The 19837-nt window shown below is 53.4% G+C and overlaps 1 protein-coding gene across 2 annotated transcripts in view; it reads right to left on the bottom strand.

Moving 5' to 3' along the window:
• Window positions 1–19837, bottom strand: part of CNPY1 (canopy FGF signaling regulator 1) — a 118759-nt gene that overhangs the window by 38012 nt on the left and 60910 nt on the right. The window lies entirely within an intron of this gene.

The raw sequence follows: 19837 nt of genomic DNA, 5'->3' as shown, positions 1-19837 counted from the left end.
GCACTGTGGGAAAAGTTGATCAAAACTGGCCCCTCCTCCCAAAGATACATTTTTGCTGGACTTGAAGTCAAAGGGGACTCTCAGAAATTTATTTTTATGGAAAATGTAGCTGGTTTTGTCCCCTAAAATCCCTTGTCCCCAGGCACATGACTGCCAAGTAGAGGCAGCGGAGCTGTGCCCTGGGGTCTGAAGTCTCACAATAAAGGATAAATGAGGTGTTGCCTCCAACATCAGCCTCATTTGCTGAGCTGAAAACTGATTCTGAGTTTCCGTCTATGGGTGGAAGTCAGCGTGTCAGCGTCAGCCCCAGTGCATGTGGGAGAAAAGAGACCACGATGTCAGTGTCCTGATCGGCCACAGAGCACAGCCTGCCTGCGAGTGTGGACCGCTCGCTCCCCTGGCTGTGAAATGAGACCCAAAGCTTCCATCTCAGCCACTCTCCCTCCGTCTGTATTTCGGTCCCTGTTAGAATAGCATAGCCATTCTCTGCCCAGGGTGTGACTTTCACACAGGTGACACTGTGTTTAGTGCTCCCTTCTGATCTTGTGTCCAAATGTGGACTCTGAGGGCACAGGCTGCGTGGACCAGGACAAAGGCCAATTGTGGGCGTGAAGCTGGAACACTAAGGAGATGGGTCCCCAGTGAGCCAACACGAAGGCTCACTGCCTTTAGGTATTGCTACATATTTCTTCCCAAGTGCTGTGCCCTTGCAGACTCCAGGACCCTGTGGTGGTGATTCCAGCACTGTCCGCATTTCACGGGCTTGGCTTGGAGAGATGGACAGACTGTCCTTGGTGTCTCCCTAACCCAATGCGCTACAGAAATCAGCAGCGGAGCCACTGTCTGAGCACACAGATGGCACTCAGCCCTCAGAGGCAGGCAGCCCACGCTCCTTCCCGACCCTGCTCTTAGGGGTCACTGACCTTCAGTCAATGTGAGAAGTCATTGATTACTATGATTATTTGCTATTGAGCAGTACATCTAATGAGTGGCGCTGGGCTCCTCTGGGGCCCTGAGGTCTCCGGCAGAGGAGCCTGTACCTGTAAGGCTTCCAGGAGAAGGAAGTTTTCACGGCAGAAGCATGAAAATCTGTGTCCCGGGTGTCCCCATCAGCACTCACTGTTTGTCCTTGACACAGTGCGTGGGCCTCAAAGCTGCTGGCCCCAGTCAAGCCCCTCTGGAGCAGGACGCACAGCTCCAAGAACAAACACCTCCTTTCTGGCTCCCTCGCAGCTAGGCCAGGGCCTGTAACTTGTTCTACAACTGTGCATTCTAGAATCTTCCTGAACAGCCAGCACTCACTCTGCCCCTCTCGGACCCCCTATAGGTTGGAGCTGAGGCCCCAGGACCAGGGTGCCCTGGGAGATGTGAGGGTGAGGAACACCAAGCTGGGTCCTGGGGCCTGCAAGGGAAGACGTCTGTGCTGACCGGGCCGGCACCTGCTACCCTTAGGAGAGCGAGACAAGCATTCAGGTTATCCAAGCCACTGCTATTTTGAGTTTACCACACTCACTCACAGAAGAGTGTCACCTTCTGCCCCTGGGACAGAACAGAAAAGGACCCTCCACGGCCAGCACTCCCCAGTGGGAGATCCCGGCCAGGGCCACCAGGGGACCCTGGGCCCAAAATCCCGGGCCTGCCGGCGGTGGACGGCCCAGCAGGCTCAGCGGAGGAGTCCTCCAGAAGAGCCAGCGGCGACCACGTTAATGCTAAGAGCCAGGCCGCCTGGGACGGAGGACAACAGGAACCCAGCTCACAGGTGAGAGTGATAGGAGGAGGGATGGGGCTCCTGGGGGAGGGAAGATGGTGGGAAACGGCGTCTCAGAAGCGGAGGCCAAAGTGGTCAGCACAAAGGAGGGGTGGCCTCTGGCCTCCAGGCCACACGCAGCCCGAGAGGGTGGCTGCCGGCTGGGCGTGAAGGTTCCCCCAGAACCAGGGTGGGCAGAGCCCGGCATCTCCAGGGGCCCACCTGGCCTCTGCCCTGACAGCCTCCTCCAACCCTTCCTGGTGGACCCAGGAGCGGGCGATGCTGCATCCTCACCTCCTGGCTGGCAGAGGACAGTGCTGGCCAGCAGAAAGAATGTGGCTTTGCCATCAAGTGCCTGGCTTCAAACCCTGCTGGGCCCTGGGTGAGCATCATCCAGCTTCACCCCAGGCTCTCCCATCATAAGAAGGAGGTTGTGTGCGTCTGTAAGTGCCTGCCACACAAGGCCACCCTGTGCCGGCTGTCCCCTTCCCAGCCTCCCAGACTGTTTGGAATCCCCAGCTTGGGCCCGGGGACAAACTCGGGACCCATCTCCCCAGCGTTTCTCTGCTTTCTGTGTCTGCAGACCTGTGCCCAGGCTCCTGCCCAGCTGCCCCACCCTAAGCCCGGCTGCTCCCTAGGCTGTGGTCGCTGTGGGTGTCCTTGGCTCCCTGGAGCCCCTCAAGGCTGGACCTGCCGGCCAAAGCAGAAAGGGGCCAGCGAGTGGGCTTGGCTCAGGGGCTCTCCAGGTCCATATTTTAATGTTCTGTTCCCTTCATTTCAGGCCCACGTTCACGAGCACCAAGACAGGCCGTGTAAAGACGGAGCCCCTCGGAGTGCACGGCTGTCACTGAGCGTCCCCAAATGCCCTGAGCATGGGGATGGATGGCAGTGGCAGGACCAGGCCACACCCCGCCCCTGCCCAGGCCATGCAGGGCTTCTTGGGGTCAGGGTGGCCCTGTCAGCAAGGGAAGGTGCCGGGCTGCCAACAGGACACAAGGGCCCCCAGGCCTGCCATCCCTGACCTCCCTTCGGAGGGGCCGCTCCACGAGAAAAGATCATTTTAAATTTCCGCCCCAGGTCACAGAACAAGTGAACAGAGTCACATCAGCGACCTGGGCTCCAGATTTCTAGTCCGGCATTCATTTAAATGTTAATCTGAAACCTTCACTTAAATCACAGGAGTTTAGAGTTTATTAGAGCAGGCGGCGGGAGTGGGGCCTCATGGGGGGATTGGTGGGTCACGTTGCCTGCCAGAGGGCAAGCCCCCTCCCGCTGGGCCCACCAGCCCCTGCCATTCTGGCTGCCTCCTTCCCTCGCCCTCCCTTTCTCTCTTGGAGGAAGACATGGAAATGGGAAAGAGATGGCGGTAGATGTCACAGCAGAGTCAGATGAGCCCCCAGTGGCTCGGGCGCCGGAGCCATCTTAAGGGACTTGCAAAAGCAGATGGCGTGCCCGCCGCTCCTCAACTCCACAGATGGTGACATCACACAGGCAGCCCAGACCAACAGGGGAGGGGGTATTTACACATCAGGAATAGGCAGATGCTACGAATCAGGGCTGGGCCGCCACAACCCTCCTGCCCATACTCTGCACACGCCCACGGGGGGCTGCATCTCCCTAGAGGTGAAGGAATCAATGAAGGTCTGAGCATTTGCCATTTTCAAGGTTATAAGCAAGGTGCAAGGAAGCCACTGAGGCCTGCAGCTCAGCCCGTGCCCTCCAGGGCACTTGCCTGTGGCGCACGCATGCCTCCATTCCTCCAGGAGTGTCTGGGCCACTCTCCCCACCAGCGGGAGTGGCTGTGGGCAATGTGGATTTTCCTCCAGTGGCCTTTAGGCCATAAGCAGAGGTGACGTCAGAACCATCTGGGGAGTTGCTGGAAGTTCAGACCCAGGTCCAGGCCTTGGAGACTGAGTTGGGTCTGGTTTGGGCCTGGGATCTGCACCCGTCTTTGACATACAAGAGGTCACTGTGCTCTGCGTCGGGGCCCTCCCTGTCCTGAGGTGACTGGCCAGCGCCAGCGTTCCGGCACCCTGCACCTGTCCAGAGCAGGTGCTGCTGACCAGCAAAGAGGGGTGCAGGGACCACTTTTTCTGGTACCTCAGAAAGCATGGCTCATTTCCAGAACAAACCATTTTCTGGCAGTTTCTATGAGCAAGGCAGGAGCCCTGGTATTACCGTGGTGGCAATTCAAAGTGCCCACGCGACTCCCCCCAGCCATAGTGCGTCTCCTGTGAGGCTGTACCCACGCCCCTTTGAGGGAAGACAAAGCCCCGCCCCCCACCACTGCGGGAGGCCAGAAAGGCAAACACGCGCTGGCAGGGTGGCTCCCCCAACCAACGCTCCTGCTCCCCAAAGTGGAAAAGGCTGACGCCACAGTCCAACTTCAAGCCTGGTCTCTCGACATCCAGAAGAGTGGCGGGCCCCGCTCTGTGCTACAAGGAGGCACGTGAGATGGGGCTGAGACTCAAGGACAAGCCACGCCTGCAGAGACCAGGGCTAGATGCTGCTGTGCACGGCCTCCTGGGCGCCTCGGGCCTGGCTGACCCAGGGGCACAGCCCACTGCCCACGGGATGCCAGGGCAGCGGATGGACTTGCGGCATCCACCAGGCCTGCCCGCCGTGGTGCCCGTGACTCGGGAGGAAGGAGGGGTCTCTGGAATCCATTCTCAGCTGCACCACACCCAAAAGTGGCTCCTTTCCTTCCCTCCTTCCTCCTCCTCGCCTTACGTTCCCTGTTGGCTGCTTCTGTCCCCCAAAAAGATACGCAGACATCCCAGCCCCAAGCACCTGGGAACGTGGCCTTATTTGGAAATAGTGTCTTTGCGGATGGGACTGAGTTCAGATGAAGTCACACTGGAGTAGGGAGGGCCTGAAGCCAAGGACGGAGCCTTCTAAAAGAGGAGAGATGCAGGGAGGTGACCAGGTGACCTCACAACACGAATGTGATGTGATGACATCAGAGGTGATGACAGAGGCGGAAACTGCGCTGGTGTCTGCAGGTACAAATCCACCCCTCCAGGTTTCAGAGGGGTGCGGCCCTGCGCATGCCTTGATGACAGACTTTGGGCCCTAAGAACAGGAGGTTCCACTTCTGCCACTGAAGCCAATTGAAGGGGGTTGTGTGTGGGGATCACACAGAAGGCTCAGGACACTCACACAATCTCTGACCCTTGTGCTGCTCCAGGCCAGGTATGGGAGGAGCAGCAGTGAGGGAGGCCACAGCCCCGCCCTTGAGGGTCCCAACCCAGCCACAAAGACCCCGTGAACAAGCTCGGAGAGCTGAGTGTTGCTGCAGACAAAGAGAAAGTTACAGGAATGTACAGTCACTCAGGTCCTGGGGAAGGCCTCCAAGGACAAGCAGGAGTTTCCAGGAAGAAAACCAGAGAGAAGCCCCCAGCCCTGGGGCAAGGAGTGTGCACCCCTGGAAGGGCCCAGCCAGAACGCAGAGTGTCTGACCCACGGAAAGGACAGAGTCAGGCTACATCTTCCTCCTTGCTTCTTACTCACTTTTCTATCATGAGGATTTTCCCAACTTGTGCGTAGTTGTTGCCATTTTTTAAATGGTTACATAGTATCCCATCAAGCGATTGCACGATCATTTCCTAAACTTTTCTATCCATGCGTGTTAGGGTGTTTCAAGGGCTTAAAAGATGGATAATTTAGGCTTGTAAACTGGCTTGTAAACTATCCTCATTTGAAACATAGCTGTCTTTTCAAGTTAACATAGGGTGTGGTTGCATTTCATCCGATCACTCAACAAATTTTAAGCACTTCTCTTCTAAGTACTGTCCCAGGGTACTTAAAAAAAAAAAAAAAAAAAGCTTGTTCACGGGGTCTTTGTGGCTGGGTTGGGACCCTCAAGGGCGGGGCTGTGGCCTCCCTCACTGCTGCTCCTCCCATACCTGGCCTGGAGCAGCACAAGGTTCAGAGAATGTGTGAGTGTCCTGAGCCTTCTGTGTGATCCCCACACACAACCCCCTTCAATTGGCTTCAGTGGCAGAAGTGGAACCTCCTGTTCTTAGGGCCCAAAGTCTATCATCAAGGCATGGGCAGGGCCGCATGCCCTGGAGATGTAACCCTGAGTGGGAGGTTTGCAGATGAAAGAGTAGTATCCACAAAAGATTAGCCAGGCATGGCGGTGAGCGCCTGTAGTCCCAGCTACTCGGGAGGCTGAGGCAGGAGAATTGCTTGAAACCAGAAAACGGAAGTTGCAGTGAGCTGGGATCACGCCATTGCACTCCAGCCTGGCAACAGAGCGAGACTCTGTCTCAAAAAAAAGAAGGGAAAGAAAGAGTAGCATCTACGAGTTCCAGAAAGGAGAAACGCAAGGTGCTAAGAGAGCCTACGCGGATGGGGTGGCAGGCTAGAAAAGAACGCTGGAAGAAGACTCCAGCATTTTGCCATTTTCCATGAAGAGCTGCTGTCTATTGCCCTACCCAAGTCTGGGCTGGGCCTGAGACCTGCTTTGGCCAGTATCTGTGGCAGAAGTGACGTGCCAACCTTCTGAGGCATCACCAGCCCACGAACCTCCCAGTCCCCTCTCAGCCTGGGAGAAACAGTCAGCTGATGTCTTCAGCCTCTGGCTTGGGGTGAGTGACCCAGCACAGGTGAGCTGGACCTTGTCAAAGAACATGGGAGGCTTCCCTAAGAGCATAAGAGCTGAAAGATGATGAGGCATTTACCAGGCGAAGGGCAGATGGAGTTGTATTTGCAGAAACACCCTAGTGGAAAAGTGCAAAGTGAGTTTGATGCACAAGAAAAAACAGTATCCCCAGCAACTCACACCTACAATCCCAGCACTTTGGGAGGCTGAAGCTGGTGGATCACCTGAGGTCAGGAGTTCGAGACCAGCCTAGCCACCATAGTGAAACCCTGTTTCTACTAAAAATACAAAAATTGCCTGGGCATGGTGGCACACGCCTGTAATCCCAGCTACTCGAGAGGCTGAGGCAGGAGAATCGCTTGAACCTGAGAGGTGGAGGTTGCAGTGAGTCCAGATAGTGTCACTGTGCTCCACAGTAGCTCAGATACCTGAGGAGAAAGGAGAGGAAGAAGTGTATTCTGGGCTGAGGCTACAGAGGCTGGGGGGCCAGGCCAGGCAGAGCCCTGCAGGTGCAAGCAGGGAATTATGTATCTATGCTTAGCCAAATGGAGCTACTACAGTATTCTGAGTAAGGTAAGATTTGATGAGATTGCATTTTTCTCTTTCTTTTTCTCTTTTCTTTTTTCTTTCTTTTCTTTCTTTTTCTGAGACAGAGTCTTGCTCTGTTACCCAGGCTGGAGTACAGTGGTGTGATGTCAGCTTACTGCAGCCTCGAATTCCTGGGCTCAAGCAATCCTCCTACCTCAGCCTCCCAAGTAGCTGGGACTCCCAGCATGCACCACAAAGCCTAGCTACTTTTTGTATTTTGTGTAGAGACAGGGTTTTGCCAGATTGCCCAGGCTGGTCTCAACTGCCAGGCTCAAGCGATTTGCCCCTCTTGGCCTCCCAAAGTGCTTGAATTATAGGCATAAGCCACCTCACCCAGCCCCAAGATGTGTATTTTTCAAAGATCATTTAGGCTGTAAGCTGGGACGGCAGATGAGACGGGACCATGGCGTGCACGGGTAAGCCAGTCAATGAGCTACTGCAATGATCCAGGAAAGAGATGACTGCACTGGTGGAGGAGGTGCAGAGAAGCCAATGAATCAAAGCTCATGGGGAGGTAAAAGCAGTAAGACGGGTGACGGTTTGGATGTGCAGGTTTGGGCAGATACTGCTGGTTGCTTTCTAAACAACATCCCCTTCTTACTCTCTTCTCAGTTAATAAAGTACCCCCCACCCGCCACCATCCAGCCATTGTCATCCATTTGTGTCAGAGAAACAGGTTCATTCCAAGTTCAATCCAACCACAGCAATTCCATGCGTCTTGCCAACTGCTGGTTTGGGATGGGCGTGTGTCGTGGTTGTGGACATGGGATGTGAGAAGGGGTGGTTAGCAGGCTTCTCGACAGGCATCTTTCTTTTCTTTTACAAAGCAGAGACCTCGTTCCTGCCTCTGGACATCATCTGCAGGTGGTTGCTAGAAATGTGGCAGCCATTCTGGCACGAGGAGGGAGGTTCAGAGCAATCGGCTGAGCGGGGCAGGGTGGAAATGCAGACGCCACGTGGCTCTGGTGCACTGCTGAGCCTCCACGAGCTGCTTCACCTCCCAGCTTCATACGTCTGCTTTCATCTGTTTTCTCCTTATCATCGAAGCCATTCTGAGTTAGGGACTATGCTACTCGCTCCTTAAGCCTATGTTGGCTTCAGCATGATACTGGCCTGCTCAGGTCACCATAACAAAGTACCAGAGCTGGGCAGCTGAAACCACAGAGACTTACTACTCCCCGCTCTGCAGCTGGAAGTCCAAGGCGAAGGTGTCAGTAGGGTTGGTTCCTTCTGAGGCCTCTCCTCGGCTTGCAGATGGCGGGCTTCTCCCTGTGTTCTCACGTGACCGTCCCTCCGTGCGTGTCTGTGTCCTGGTCTTCTCTTTTTATAAGGACACCAGCCATAAGTCCAATATGGGCCTTGTCTAAAGGGCTCACCCCAAGGTCTCATGTTACCTTAATGACCTCTCCACATGCAGCACATCGAGCCCATCTCCACATGCAGCCACATTAGGGGTTAGGGTGTTCACATGAATTTTGAGGGACACAAGCCATAGCCAGCAATAAAAGGAAAGCTCATGTTCAAATAGCAAGACGTCCAGAGGTTGGTGGCCTCAGCCCCTGTGACCGCCTGACTCTGGCTCCACGTCTCTGCAACGCTCTTGGTCTCCCTGCAGAGATGTAAGATGTTGTCTGCGGTTATAAGCTTCGAACCCTCAGAGCCCTACATCTGGAGGTGTGGAGGGTCACTACTCACCTGTCAACTTCCATTTGTAAGGAAAACATTGCCAGAAGCCCCTGCAAGCCCCTTCCCACTCCCATTGGTCAGAGCTGTCCCACATCCTGGCCCAGCCCCAGCCCTGGCATGGAGACGCAATGATGATGTTTGCTGAGGCCAAAGGACTCGTACCCTCAGGGGCTGGGAAAGGCCAGCCTGTCCTCTGCAGCCTTTGGCAAAGCTAAACAAAATCAGGTTCTCACAGCAAAGCTACTCCTGGCCCAGAGACCTCAGGACACGCTACGATGCTCAGAGCGCCGGGCAGTGATTCAGGGCGGCAGCCGGCGGGAGGGTGCTGGGCAGGGGCATGCGGCCAGCTGGCGAGGAGGCAGACCGAGCCCCGAGGCTCCTTGGGCCACGCGCCCCAACACAATCTCCACGGCAACCCGTCTGCAGGAGGGACTCCCCATTGAGTTTTAACCCAAATTATATTTTCCAGGTCTAAAATCAGAGCCACTGTGGAAGGAAGAACTCCTGTGAACAGCTTCGAGATGCTCTGTGTGTGAGGATGGGCGGGGGAAGCAAGAGCTCAGAAACAGGGCTTTAAATGGAGCAGCAAGCCCCGGCCGCTAGCCCCAAACTGCAGAGCGCTGCTATGTTCCTTTAGATACAAGAGGCAACACAGAAAACCAAACACTGCGTGTTCTCACGCGTAAGTGGGTGTTGAACAATGAGAACACACAGACACAGAGAGGGGAACATCACACACCAGGGCCTGGGGAGTGGGGAACTGGGGAGGGATAGCAGGGGTTGGGGGTTGGGGAGGGCTGGCATTAGAAGAAATATCTAATGTAGATGACAGGGCGACAGGTGCAGCAAACCGTCACCACGGCACGTGTGTCCCTATGCAACAAACCTGCACGAGCTGCACATGCGCCCCAGAACTTAAACTATAATTTACAATAATAACAATAAAATAAAATGCAAAAAAAAAAGGGGCAATGTTGCGGTGTTGGTGCTTGTTTTCAGGGACTACTCTAGTTTCCGTTTAACTCTATTTACCTCCAGTCTTACTCAGTCACCTTCGACATGCAGGAGAATGGCCTTTAATCATATGATCAGCAAATGCTATTTCCTCTGGGGGAAATGCAGACAAATCACAGTCGAGAGATTTCTGATCCTAATAGAAAAGGGTCTCTAGGTAACCAGATAATCCAGATAATTAGCCTCCCGGTAACCAGAAATCCAAACCACATCATTTATCTGTATTTATTTATTTATTGAGATGGAGTCTTGCTCTGTCCCGCAGGCGGGAGTGCAGTGGTGTGATCTTGGCCCACTGCAACCTCCATCTCCCGGGTTCAAGAAATTCTGCCTCAACCTCCCGAGGAGCTGGGACTACAGGCACGTGCCATCACACCCAGCTAGAGTGTGTGTGTGTGTGTGTGTGTGTGTGTGTGTGTGTGTGTGTATTTTTAGTAGAGATGGGGTTTCACCACATTGGCCAGGCTGGTCATGAAGTCCTGATGGCAGGTGATCCACCCACCTTGGCCTCCCAAAGTTTTGGGATTACAGGCGTAAGCCACTGAAGCTGGCCAAATCCATGCCATTTAAATCTCACTTTTTATCTTTCTTTTATTCCAGTAAATATTATTTGATTACATTTTTTTTGAGACAGATCGCCCAGGTTGGAGTGCACTCACTGCAACCTCCACCTCCGGGGTTCAAAAGACCCTCCTACCTCAGCCTCCCAAGTAGCTAGGACCACAGGCATGAACCACCATGCCTGGCCAAATTTTTATATTTTTAGTAGAGATGGGGTTTCGCCACGTTGACCAGGCTGGTCTCAAACTCCTGACCTCAAGTGATCCACCGGCCTTGGCTTCCCAAAGTGCTGGGATTATAGGCGTGAGCCACCATGCCTGGCCTGATTACTCTTTTAAAGTTGTCATGCCAAGTTGCTTGAGTACTAAATTTCTGTTCTGTATAGTATTTGATAATGTCAAGAAAAGTCGAGAAAAATCGCACACCACGTTGCTTATTGCTTGCCTATTTTCCCAAGGCCGCCGGCAGAGCTATTTTTCTGTTGGCTCTTTCCCCTGGGTTCTTGCCAGTGAAAGTTACCCATTATGTGATTAGAGAGGCTCAGGGGCAGTCACGTCTACACCGAGCCCTGAAGCAATGGCCACAGCTTTCCCAGGTGCAGCGCTTCCCGCACGCAAGCAAATGCCACGGGTGCCGTCGTGAAGTCAGGGACAGACTCTCTGGGGCAGACACTGTTCTTACCAAGCCCATTTAATGGACAGGGGAAACAGGCTTACAGCAGAGAATCACAGTGCTGCAGGCTGTCCCTGGCTGCAGAGCCAAGATCCAAAAGCAAGTCTGTCTCCGGAACACAGCCGTCAATCACCCGGGTGCCGTCTGTGCAGTGACGAGGCCTTCAGGCGAGCACTGACGGGGACAGAGCTGCCGGCGAGCGTGGCCTGACAGCAGTGTGGACGCGTTTCTAAAGCCGGCGAGCGGCGTGGAGGCGCGTTTCTAGAGCCGAGCACCCCCCACCAGGCTCTGTGCACGTTCGCGGGGCCCTTATAACCAACAAGGAAAGTTGTATTACAGAAAGACCCTTACACGTACGACTTGTGTGAGGTCTTACAGACTCATGAAGGACAACCCAGGCTGGCCTCATCTCTCATTCGGCGGGCCCAGCCACCTCCGTCCGTGTGCTCTGCCACCTCGCGGGCCCTGCAGCCCCATCTAAAGGAATCTCACCTTTCCCAGCAGACTCAGGCACTTGCTCTCCTAGGAAGAAAATAATTTCTCAAGAAAGCATCTAAAGACAGCGGAGTGAGTTCCAGCCAAGCTCACAGCCTCTGGGCAGGTATGCAGACAGCCAGTCCCACTCAGGATGAGGTCACACAGTGACTGTCGCCTCATTAGGAAACCACATTTTGAGAGCCGTGGCATACACCCCTCTTAGAAGGGGCAGCTTGGTATCCTCCATGGAAACGCCGCATGGAGGGATGACGGGAGAAGTCAGCTTCGGGTCAAAGGCCACCGTGTACACCAAGACAGTCCAAAGCCTGCCTTGTCCACTGTAAACAAATGGGTGGATTTTGGGAACTCCGAGTTGAAAGAGGGTGCCAGGAGTGAAAGGTGACAGGGACGCACAGGCGGAGAGCCAGGCAGTGACCCAGCCGGCCCTCCCAGGACATCCGCTCACATGGAAGCCTGGGGAGCAGCCCAGTGCCCCAGACAACCCCAGCCTCAGAGGACAGAACAGCCCCCAAGCTGAGCCCTGGCGCTCTCTTTAAGCAGAGGTAATCTCCGTTCCCGTCTCCATTGTTTAAACTGTCTTTATGGGTCTGAGTATAGATCTGAATCTGAGAGAAAAGTGGGCATTTTGTGCATGTTTTACATTTTAAAATCCAGTGCAGAGGACTCGGGGAGAGGCCCACATGAACTGTGGTCATCACCACACACGGCACGGATCGAGTGGGGACCCGCAGTGATGATTCCCAGAACACGAAGCCAGCCCTCGCCTTTACCTAGGGGTGCAGAAGGTCCACATACACCAGGAGCTCGTTTTCCTTAGAGAGGCACTGAGCCAGGGAGCGAGGCCGTCCTGGGTGAAGCGACCGTGGGGAAGGTGCCACCCTTGCTTCCAAGCCTGGTTTAACTGTCAGAGCCAGAGAGGGCTGAAGGGTGGGCTCAGAGACGAGATTTCGACTCCAATTATGAGGGATATTTAAAGAAAAAGCGAGTCACATGGCCCACTGGGTTAGCGTCCAATCTTTCCGCACCTCTGTCTCAAGCTCTTTGCTGTGTAACTTTGCACTTCTCCCCAGCTTGCCCCTGACGCTGGGCTTGGCCAGGCGGCCTGCCAGGGGAACGTGGCAGAAGGGACAGTGAGGTACATAACTCACCGGTTGCATGGAAAAATCATGGTGAGAACCATCAACCCAAAAGGAAGAAACAAAACAAGCCGGCAACCAGGTGACTCGGAGTTCACTGTGGCGTGGAGCTGGCGGGCGGCCTTTGGGTCTGACTTTCGGCTTGGCCAATCGAAGGGACCCACCCACGGGAGACAGAGACAGTCCCCAGAACCAGGGGCTCCAGGTGTGGCTGTGCAGACGGCACCGTGGGGGTCCTGCAGAAGTGCCGTGTGGTTCCAGCATCGGGGCAGGAGGCGGGAGGCACTCAGAGGGCACGGACTGTCTGTGACCGTGACCGGGCTCCACGAAGTCACTTGCCTGGGCGGCGTCACGACTCGCAGAAGGGCCCTGTGCTCCGGGCGTCGCTCTGCTGTCGGCATCACAAAATTTTTCCTGATGTTTCACGCCATTTTCATTTTGCACTGGGCCGCAAAAATTATACGGCCAGTCTGGTCACAGGGAACTAAGTAACTAAGGGCTGACAGTGGCTCAGACGGCGGCTGTGTCTGAGTTCATTCTGGCCACTGTAACAACTGGGTGGCTCGTAAGTAACAGAAATGTGTTTCTCGCCGTCCCGGAGGCTGGAAGTCCACCATCCAGGTGCCGGCAGATTCAGTGTCTCGGGAGGGCCCACTTCCTGGCTCACACAAGTCTCACTGTGTCCTCTCATCGTGGAAGGCTGGTGGGAGGGCAAGGGGCCTCTCTGGAGGCTCTTTCCTGAGGGTGTCGGCTCCATTCATGAGGCCTCACCTCCCAAGGCCCTGCCTCCCAACACCATTCCCTAGGGCTTCCACATCTGAATGCCAGGGGACATGAACATTAGCTGCCAGCCCCCTGCACGGGGCCAGGGGTGCAGGGAACCCGGGCCTGGGGAAAGGGCGTACCAAGGCTGAAGTGTGGGTGACCCAGCTCAATCAGTGCCGCATCGGGCAGCCCACAGCCCCACAGCCAGCAGGCACGGGACCTCCCCATCAGTCCCTGGGTGCTGCCCTGTGCCAGGCACAGTGCTTCACGTGTGTTATCTCGTGGCATGTCCACAGTCCCCCATGAATAAGCAGCATCCCCTGTAATTTACACTCAGGGACTTTGAGGCACAGAGAGTGTCAATAAATTGCCCAGGGACCCAGGGCCAGGGAGCAGCCGGTGCTCAGGCAGTCATCCTCCTGAAGGGAGCACCAGCAGAACTGAGAGCATTTTTTACTGCCACCTAATTCCGAATGAACTTGTTAGAGTTCTACAGAATGGAGGGAAATCGGGTAGCAAGTGGCTGAGCTCCCAGTGGATGGACAAGGAGGACAGGCAAGGGGGCTGCGGGCCACGCACAAGAGGAGGGGCGGGGCGGGGCTGGGAGGCAGCGGGGCCCTTTGTCACAGCAGCTGCCCAGGGCTTCTGAGCTCAAAGCCCTGGCAGATGAGGCAAGGGGCCGGAAGCAGAGCCTCTTTTGGGAGGCGGCCCACAGTGTCAGGCTGTGCATGGCAGGATCGTGGGGCGGCTCTCCCCTGAGAAGGTCTCTTCCTGTGGGGAACACCGTCAGAACCGAGGATCTTTACCATCGCCTAATTCCGAATGAACTTGTTAAAGCATTTTTAGTGTAATGAAAACATTAGATCAATCCCAAGCAGGGACCGTTGTCATTAAATCAATAGCCCGGGTGGTCCCTCATGCTGACAGCTGACGCGCTCGGGAAGGTCGGCTCACAATGAGAGTCACACGGTGCCCTCCACAGCAACTGGGGCGAGGGAGGGGGGCCGGAGAGATAAAAATCTGCTCCGTCTGAAGAACCTTGAACAGGGAGGACGGGTGGATCGAGTCAAGGTTGCGGGCGCTCTGGAGGAGAGCAGGGTGACTGTGGTGGCGCCGCCGTGAGAGCCGCACCTGCACCGTGGCTGTTTCAGCGGGAACAGAGCAGGTTCTTACGTTGTCTGCGGTGCCTGAACCACCAGGATTCCCACCACACGCCCTTCGTCATCGCTCCAGATGAGTCCCACAGACCAAAGAAAGGGACAGGGAGAGTAGGGCAGAAGTAAATCCCATAAAAGAGGTGCAAGGTGAACAGTGGGAGTGACCTCGATGGGAAGCCGGGACAGGGAAGGTGGGGCCCCGCCGCCCAGGGCAGGCCTCCGCAGGCAGCGGCTAAACACTGCCCCGGGAAGTGTGGGTTTCGAGGATGTGTACACTGGGTCTGGAAGCCTCACAGCCTCATGCTTTCGGCTTTCTAAGAAGGGACGGAGAGAAAGGGGAACTGGGGTGGGAAGACAAGAAGAGCTGTTCAGCACACTAATGTGTGTGCCCAGGAGCGTTATCACCATAACTCCCCAGCCTGTGCGTACACGTGTGTGTACACACAGGCACACACACATACACACAAGCACATGCACATCACACGTGCGCACACATGTGCTCACGCACATGCACACACATGCCATGTGGGCAGCATCTGGGATGGACTCAAGTTCACCATCAGACCTTAGATAGAAGCACAGAGGGCGCGGGGCAGAGCTCAGCCGGGTGGCATCTGTGGGAGCCTAGGAGGCCCAGCAGCTGTGGGCCCTGCAGAAATGGGCAGCTGAGGGGGTGATTGTCTGGGCTCCCCATCAGCATGGGAAAAGATCCGACTGGGGAAGCAGGACACACTAGAAAGGGAAAGCCATTGGCAAGGTGTGAGCCAGCTGGTGGGTTTTTGCAGACGGTCCTTGAAGAATGCAGACAAATCCAAAGAAAAGATCGCAGAACAGTTGGAGAAGTGAGCCAAGTGATGGTGAAGTGTACATAGAAACAACAACCAGTTAGAAAATGAAAGAAGAGGCGGGGCGAGGTGGCTCACACCTATAATCCTAGCACTTTGGGAGGCCAAGGTGAGCAGATCACCTGAGGTCAGGCGTTCGAGACCAGCCTGACCAACATGGTAAAACCCCATCTCTACTAAAAAATACATATATATAAAAATTAGCTGGGCATGGTGGCAGGCACCTGCAATCCCAGCTACTTGGGAGGCTGAGGCAGGAGAATTGCTTGAACCTGGGAGACGCAAGTTGCAGTGAGCCAAGATCACACCATTGCACTCCAGCCTGGGTAACAGAGCAAGATTCTGTCTCAAAAAAAAAGAAAAGAAAACAAAAGAAGAAGGGATTCTACTAATACCAACAAGACAGGATAGTCAGAAATAAACTAAGCAATGGTGCTTCGGGGCAGTGAAATGACTGCACACCTCTGCAGTGAGGAGACTGGTTAGATAACTCACAGTGTGCGCTGCTCAGGGAGCCGGGGGCCCAGGTGGAGCTGGGCTTCAGGGACGGAGGCGATGGCCACCTGGAGCCAGTGATCCTGACCACGGTGCCGCCGTGCTGGGGGACACTGATAGTGGGGGAGGGGGCGAGGGACAACGGGCCCTTGGAAAATGTCTGCACCTTCCACTCAATTCTGCTGGGTACCTGAGACTGCTCTAAAATATGAAGTCTATTTAAAAGGGGAAAAATGTACAGATGCATTTGAAAAAAAACCTTAAACGCTACTGGGAAATAGGAAAAAGATTCAAAGATTGTTCTTAGATGGGAAAGCTAAGAAAGGTAAAAATATAAACGTCCATCTATATACATTCAATGAGATGAGGATCAAATAATAACCTTTTTGACCTTTATAAAATAACCAGAAAGTTAATAGCAAATATGAGTAATACGTGATATCAAAATATAAAGGTATAATAAGAAATATCTATAATAGTGGTACAAAAATAAATAGTTAAAAACAGCAGAGTCTAGAAACTCCCACGGAGTCCAGATTCTAATGCCTATGGAAATTGATTACAAAATATTATTTAAAATAATAACCGTAAGTACTAAGCAAAGACTTAATGAGTGTATATTAAACGCCAAAGGTCAAGTCAACTCATTAGCCTCAATTTCTACCAAAACCCTTTATACCAGAATTAATTCCAGGTGGATTCAGTATGAATTTGTGAGGTACTCTTCAAGCATGCATAGCTTTGCCAGGTGGGAGGATGCATGCCTGTGGTCCCCGCTACGCAGGAAGTGGAGGGGGGCGGACGGCTTAAGCCTAGGAGTTCCACCACTCTACAGCCTGGACGACAGAGCAAGACCCCACCTCTTAAAAACAGAGAAACAGACAAAAAGTGTGCCTTGTTTTTATAAACAGGAGATGAAACCAAGAAGTCAGAAGGAAAAATATTCATAAATTATATTACAAAAAAATTTGTAGAGAAAACGCACCGTGAACAAATTCAAAAGATAAATAAACCCCAAAGTATGCAATACATCTGAGAGGAACAATTTTAATTTTGTGTAATAGGCTCTTATAAATTATTAAGAAAAAAATAGCAGCCTAATTTTTTTAAATGAGTGAAGACAGGGTTAGAATCAGAAATAATTCTGGCCAGGCGTGGTGGCTCACGCCTGTAATCCCAGTACTTTGGAAGGCCGAGGCAGACAGATCCCAAAGTCAGGAGTTCAAGACCAGCATGACCAACATGGTGAAACCCCGTCTCTACTAAAAATACAAAAAGTTAGCCAGGTGTGGTGGTGTGTGCCTGTAATCCCAGCTACTCAGGAGGCTGAGGGAAGAGAATCACTTGAACCCGGGAGGCAGCAGTTGCAGTGAGCTGAGATCATGCCACTGCACTCCAGCCTGGGTGACAGTGAGACTCTGCCTAAAAAAAAAAAAAAAAAAAAAAAACACACACACACACAACAAGAACAAGAAATAATTCTAAGCCTGTCTTTTCTCTTTGCTCATTTTACACTATTTATATTATGCTCATTAAATGCTATTTATTTTTTATTCCAAGAAGAATGGTCAGGTGAAAATATATAAATCTTACATATAATTTAAGAAATGCTAGGGCCAGGTGTGGTGGCTCATACCTGTAATCCCAGCACTTTGGAAGGCCGAGGCGGGAGGATCACCAGAAGTCAGGAGTTTGAGGCCAGCCTGGCCAACATGGTGAAACCATGTCTCTACCAAAAATACAAAAATTACCCAGGCGTGGTGGCAGGTGCCTATAATCCCAGCTATTCCGGAAGCTGAGGCAGGAAAATCCTGCTTTGGACCCGGGGGCAGAGGTTGCAGTGAGCCAAGATTGTGCCACTGCACTCCAGCCTGGGCAACAAGAGAGAAGGTCTGCTTCAAAAAGAAAAGAAATGCTAAAAAAATTAAGTGATAGCTTTCTTTTATCAGATTGGCAAACGTTGAAAATGCGCAGAGTTGACTGAAGAACGTGCACAAACCATCACGTACTAAGTGCTAGATAGTGAACTGGCAGAAAGCTTGGGAGAGCCACAAAAACTGCCAAGAAAAGAGCTCCAAAGCCCCGTTAGCAAAAAACGCAGGTGAAATCAGTCTGCGTATAGCTTGGAATTTGTGTTTAAAAGCAAAAGCCAGCACCTCAGGCCTTATGAGTAAGAGCATAGCTCCTATCACAAAACCAGAAACCACCACCTGTCAGCGAAGATGTGGAGAGCCCGGCCCCCTGGACGCTGCTGCTGGGAGGGTGAAATGGTGCAGCCACTGTGAAAACAGTGTGAGAACTCCCACTGGACCCAGCAAGTCCCCCTCTGTGTATAGACATGGAGAATTGAAGGCTCGAGCTCAGAGAGATGTTTGCACTTCTGCATTCCTAGCAGCAGATTCCCAGCAGCTAAAACATGGTTGCAAAATGAACGCCCGTCGACCAATGAATGGACAAACACGATGTGGTCTGCACATCCGACGGAGTATTATTCAGCCTTAAAGAGGATGGGAATCCTGACGCATGCCACAGCCTGGATGGACCTCAAGTATATTTTGCTGAGTGAAATAAGGCAGTCACAAAAGGACAAATATGGAAGATTCTGCTTATGTGAGACCCCCTAGAGTGGTCAAACCCACAGAGACAGAAAGTAAAACCGTGGATGCCAGGGGCTGGGGACTGACGGAGCGGAGAGTTGGTGCTTCATGGGGGCAGAGCTCCAGTCTGGGAAGATGGAAAGTTCTGGAGACAACGGGGGTGAGGGATGGATGCTCAGAAATTTGTGCTTAATGCCACGGAGCTAACTGTACGTTTAGATGGTTACGACGGCAAGTTTTAGGTTACGTGCATTTCACTGAAATTAGAAATCAGACCGAAGCCTCATGGATCCATGTCGTATTCACACAGCTGCGCCAGAGACCCCGTCAAGAGACGCCCACCCTGGGACTGCGAACTCCCTGGCACTTCCAGCCTTCTTCCCACTCAGCAGAGGAGGCCGGGAGTCTGCTGGAGGCCAGAGGAAGCTCTCAGGTGCCCGCATCAGGCAGAGGTGGATGCTGGGAGGTGTCAGCCAGGCACCAACAGGCTGGTGACCCCTCTGCCTTGGAGATAGGCAATCCACACAAACCCTTCACCATTGCTCAGAGACGCTAGGTGCCAATGTTAGGCGTGATTTCAGTTATCAACTGCCTTAGCCTCTTCCCATAGGACTTACAAAGAACAGCCAACACCACAGAACTCATGGAAGGGGCTCAGCTGCGGGTCACCAACCCAAATACTTCAGGAAGGGAGACCAGGTCCAGGGCTGCGTGCTTTGTCAACAGCCTCTCTCTCTGAGAATGTAACAATGATTGGTGAGAAGGTGGCAAAGAATGCTGATCTCATGCATTTTATTGCCAATATGACTCCTGGAAGGAGGGCAGGCTGGATGCTCACTTCCCCTGAGTAGGTTAGGTTTTCTGTATTCTGTTTCGTGAGGCAGGATTAGGAGAATTGCTTCAGGACATGCGGCCGCGGCGCTGCCCCCTCTGCATTCTCTGTGAGTACTCAGGGCCGTTTGTGCCAGAGAGACAGAATTCAACCGAATCGGAGGAGACGAGGGGTCTCTTCCCAGGTTTCCCTAAATGGGTTGGCTTCAAATGGAAGAAAATACTGAAAGAGATTTTAAAAGGGCAATGCAGATGAGACAGAAAGAAAAGAAGACAGCCCTAAGACAGGAGATCTCATCACGGAGTTGGAGCTGGACCAGGTGAAACAGAGAGACCCACGAGGCAGCTGGCTGTACCGTCTCTCCTGGGGGCTCTCTGTTTCTCTGTGCAGCATGTCCTCACCATCTCCCATGCCCTCACCCCCAGGCTTACCAACTTCTGACTCCCCACCCCATTTCTCCAAGCTCCGCCTTTGCCCCCACCTGGCATGCCCCGGCCTTGCACCTGCTGTGTTCAAAACTCATCAGCAAGTCAAAATGTCTGAGTGCCCGAATACACGTCCTTTTGCAATTATATACTCATGCTGGAAAACACTGTTAGGACGCACGCCCAGGAGTTCCAACATGTCCTCTTCAGCCC

The sequence above is a fragment of the Saimiri boliviensis genome, chromosome 10 (assembly GCF_048565385.1).
Source record: "Saimiri boliviensis isolate mSaiBol1 chromosome 10, mSaiBol1.pri, whole genome shotgun sequence".
NCBI classification, from domain to species: Eukaryota; Metazoa; Chordata; class Mammalia; order Primates; family Cebidae; genus Saimiri; species Saimiri boliviensis.
The sequence above is the reverse complement of the archived record's forward strand: the minus strand, read 5'-3'. Positions and strand labels throughout refer to the sequence as shown.